At 38.3% G+C, this 4,876-nt stretch overlaps 1 non-coding gene across 1 annotated transcript; it reads left to right on the top strand.

Moving 5' to 3' along the window:
- The first annotated feature begins 1,159 nt into the window (after window positions 1-1,159).
- Window positions 1,160-1,285, top strand: LOC120100447 (small nucleolar RNA SNORA17). The gene has a single exon (XR_015655994.1). It is a non-coding gene; the product is annotated as a small nucleolar RNA SNORA17 (small nucleolar RNA).
- Window positions 1,286-4,876: the final 3,591 nt, after the last annotated feature.

Raw genomic sequence — 4,876 nt, 5'->3', positions numbered from 1 at the left:
ATACTGATACCTTTGTTTCTTCTTTGCCAATTTGTATTCTATTTTAAAAAGTTTTTAAAAGTAATTTTAGCATACAAGGGGTTGATTGTGGAAATTTTGCACATTATTATTATTTATTATTTCATATATATTAGGATGTTAATATATCTTAATCGTTTTTGTAACACTCCTGTTCCCTGACCTTAATCCAGTTATTCTTTCCTTTCATGTGTGTGTATGTATGTACATATAACTCACATGAAATACACAACATGTCTATTTTCATTTACCTTTTATATCTGAGCGAAATTGTGTAGTATTTTCTTTTTCTTTGCAATTACTCTCTCTTGCTTCTCTTTGCTCTCCTTCAAGGCCCACTACTCCTCCCTCTCAGTGTTTCCTTTTACTTTCTTGTCACACAAAAACACATATTCGTGTATATTTAGATTTCCATATAGGTCAGCATAGTAGAGACAACATGGCATTTACCTTTACTGACTAATTTTACTAAACATGATAATCTCCACTTCTGTTAATTTTCCTACAAATGAGATAAATTCACTTTCTTGATGGGTGATTAAAATTCCATTCTTTATTTATTTTCCTTGACCTGCATCTAAAGATTGGCATCTAGGCTAGCTTTCTATCTTGGCTATTGCAAATAATTCAGCATTAAACACGAGTGTGCAAGTATCTGTGTTCTGCTCTAATAGGATATACCCAGTAGTGATACAGCTAGGTCAGATGGTATTCTATTTTTATATTTTTAAGGATACTCCTAACTGACTTCCAGAGAGGCTCTTCTAGCTTTTATTGCATCCAGTCTTCAGTATATAAGGTTCCTCTTTTCCCACATACTCACCAACGTTTCTTGTTTGCTTTCTTGTTGACAGTGTTCTGACCATGATGAAATGGAATCTCAAAGTATGTTTACTTTCTATTTTCTTATGGTCAAATATTTTGAACATTTTTTTCAAATGTTTTCGAACATTTGTATTTGTTTCTGGAAATTTGCCTATAATTCATTTGGCCATTTACATTTAATCTTTTACTGAACTTTTCACTACAGTATATTCTAACTAAGGATTTTGCTTCACCTACTCTTCCCAGTTTTTTCCCACCTCCTCTCCCATCCAGATATACACACTATTTATGTCTCTCATTACAGTAGAGTCAGACACCTGTCCCTAGAGACATTGCAGATGTTTTGCTGTGTCACATGTACATCAGTAGGTGGCAGAGAGGGGAGATACTAGGTCTACAGTCTATTCTGATGTATGAACATTTGAATTAGTAGCCTAACATTCCCAGAAAGAAAGCAGACCTGGCCAGATTCCCAGGATGGGAAGCAAGCCAAGGACAAGAAGAACCCCAACTGGGACTTCAGGCCCAGGGCAGAAGTGAGTCTGAGACAGACAGCCTTTGAAAAGGACCACTTGGGCAGGCCAGGCAACCACTAGACAGTCCCCATGGAGCCCAGACAGGAAACTAGCCTGGAATTGGCCAACAACCTGGAACTGCTTAGGCCTTGGGGCACCAGACCATGACCACTGTGGCCCCTACCCAGTGCTATAATGTATGAATATGTCATAGCATCCCTGAGACCACTCATGAGTCACTTGAGGGCTCTGCAGAGCTGCCCCCAACCCTCACCTGGACATTGTGGGAGAGTCGGCCTTGGTGGCATGACAGCAGGAGAGCTGACCCTATCCGTAGCCAGCTGCAGTACTCAGAAGAGTGGGCTACACATTCCAGGATTTGGGTGCAAACAAGCCCCTGAGATACAAGTATGGGACATCCACTTGTATCTTGTGAGGTGGTACAAAGAAAGGAGAGATACCTTCATTCCCCCTTTCCGCTAAGCACCTACGGCAGGTAGGAGACCTGGTCCTGGTTTCATGAAAGCAGAAGAGCTGTCCCTACTCCTCATCAGCTGCAGGACTCCAGAGAATGGGCAGCATAGTAGAGCTGGTCCTAGATGGACAGGTTGTGGTGGGCTAGCCCTGCTTCTGGTTTGCTGGGTGGTGGCTCAGACAAGGGAGAGACGCCTTCTTCCTCTCCTTCGTTTCTTGCCATCTATAACAGGTGGGAGAATTGGCCTCAGGTTTATGAGAGTAGAAGTGGCCATGTCCCTCACTAGTTGCAAAAACTCAGGAGATTGGGCCTTGTACCTTGCCTGGGCAACAGGGTAGAGCTGTTCCTGCTTGTAGGTTTCCTGGTAAGCTGGCTCCAACGTGTTAGAGTGGGGAGCCTGTGGACTGACCAGCTCAAATACCTTAGTCCCAGATCCAAGGCCTTCAATTGGTCCAACTTAACATCTGCTCCTTGATGAACTGTTAGAATACATACACGAAGGGACCGATCCTACAAATCCAAAACTATACGATCTCCACAGCACAGATCAACAACAGATTATCTAAGAGGAGCAACAGTGAGGTTTCAGTATTGATAGAGTAGCAGAAGCCAGAGGCCTCTTCACAGACCAAGTCATTGTAATGAACCTTTGCAAGCAGGGAAGTGTTTGCACAGAACACACTGTGCCATACCACAGCTTCCACAATGAGATTTTTTTTCCCTCTGATGGTGATGGTGGTAGGGTTTGCAAGTGTAAAGAGAGGGTATGAGGGGCGAGGAAGATGAATGGGCTTGGGGTCCATGATGAGAAATTCACAAAGAAACAATTAAAAGGGTTTTTCTTTTAAAGGAAACAAACAGGTATTGAAGGAATAAAATAAATATGAGAAATAAAAACAAAAATTCAGAATATGACCAAAGAACAAAAAAAAAAAAAAGAAAAGAAAGAAAAAGAAAAAGAGCCAAAGAAAAAGTACCAGAAATGTATATAAGTGCATGGACACAAACATTTCTGTATTCAAGAATCCAATTAAAAAAATAATGGGAAGCCATTTTGTGATATCAATTTCTTTCCTCAAATGTCTTAAAGTTTTTACTATAGTAATCTTTCACTTGCTTGGTAAATGTTACCATAAAATTTTTTATTGAGGCTATTGTGAAAGGCATTGTTTCCACAATTTCTTGCTCAGTCCATTGGTCTATTATATATAGAAAGGCTATTGATTTTTGTGTGTTAATTTTGTATCCTGCTACTTTGAAGCTTTTGAAAGTGTTTATCAGGTGTAAGAGTTTCCTGGTGGACTTTTTAGGGTCACTTATTTATATTATCATATCGTCTGCAAATAATGATATTTTGACTTTTACTTTTCCAATTTTTCTAAGTTTCCTTTTCTAAGGTCTACTTCAGCTGTGTTACTGGTTGAACTAAGACTTCAAGTACTATATTCAATTGGCATGGATAGAGTAAACACCCTGTATTGTTCATGATTTTAGTAGAATTGCTTTGAGTTCCTCTCCACTTAATTGGGTATTGGCTACAGGCTTGATGTAAACAGCCATTGTTATGGTTAGGGATGTCCCTTGTATCGCTAATCTCTTCAGGACTTTTACCATGAATGGGTGTTAGATTTTATGAAAGGTCTTTTCTCCATCTAATGAGATGGTTATGTGGATTGGGTCTTTTAGCCTATTTATACAGTGACTTACATTTATGTGAGTTGAGTCATGCCTGCACCTCTGGAATCGCTCTTGATTATGTGGAAGATTTTGTTGATCTGTTTTTGGGTTCAGTTAGCAAGTATTTTATTGAGAATCTTTGTGTATATATTGGTTTGTAATTCTCCTTGGTGGATATTTAGTGTGGTTTAGGTATCAGAGTAACTGTGACTTGTTTCTTCTGTTTCCATTTTGTGGAATAATTTGATAAGTATTGGAGTTAACTCTGTTTTGAAAGTCTGGTAGAATTCTGCCCTAAAACCATATAGCCTGGCATTTTGGGGGGGATGGGTGGGAGACTTTTAATGATTTCTTCTATTTCACTAGTAGATATAAGTCTGTTTAAATTACTAATCTGCCCTTAATTTAAGTTTGGCTATGAGTATCTATCAAGAAAAGTATCCATTTCTTTTAGATTTTTTTAAAAGTATGTTTTCATGATTCTCTGGATTTCCTCAGTGCCTGTTGCTATGTTCCCTTTTCTAAGTTTGTTAATTTGTGTATTCTCTCTCTGAAGTTCATTTAATTTGGCTAAGGAATTGTCAATATTATTGATTTTCTTGAAGAGCAAACTTTTTGTTTAATTGATTTTTCGTATTGTTTTTCATTGTTTGCTTGTTTCTGTTTTATTGACTCCAGCTCTAAGTTGGGTTAATTTTTGCCATCTATTCATTTGGGGGTATTACTTCTTCTTGTTCCACAGCTTTCTCATTGCCTTGTTTATTGATTTCATTCTTTGATATTTAACTTTTACATTTTATTTTAAGAATCTAGTTATTAATCTTTTGTCAGATGAACAGCTGAGATTTTTTTTCCCATTCTCTAGACTGTCCCTTTACTTTGCAGATATTTACTCTGTTGTGCAGAAGCTTTTTTAACTTTATTTAATCTCTGAATCATCTTAATTATACTCTGTAGTGTAGATGAGAGAGGGTCAGGGAGTCTTGACTTACAAACTACTGTATTTCCTGTGGTGTATACTAGTGCTTCCCTTGCACTAAATCTGTGTCTGATGCTTCCTTAGTGCTTTGGAAAGGAGTATGCAACTACTGGGATCTGTTCAGGTCATTCTGTCTCTAATTTTTCAAAACTTACTATGCATTAAAACATCAGATAGATAGATATTGCTATGGATGTCAAATAGTCCAGTGCAGAATCATAGTTCTCTCTCTACAGCAGTAAACCTCATGTAAGACTTTTGCCTCCAGAGGTTAATCTACCCATAGCCCTTAGGTTCATCCTACCAAACTCCAAAGTTACTTCAGGTGATGAAGTCAGATCCTAGCTCCAGAGGAAGGACTACCTTTCTTTGGGTGTCACTGCTTGA

The sequence above is a fragment of the Rattus norvegicus genome, chromosome 1 (genome assembly GCF_021556685.1).
Source record: "Rattus norvegicus strain SHRSP/BbbUtx chromosome 1, alternate assembly SHRSP_T2T, whole genome shotgun sequence".
Classification (NCBI taxonomy): Eukaryota; Metazoa; Chordata; class Mammalia; order Rodentia; family Muridae; genus Rattus; species Rattus norvegicus.
Note: the sequence above shows the minus strand (reverse complement) of the source record. Positions and strands in the feature narration are given on the sequence as shown.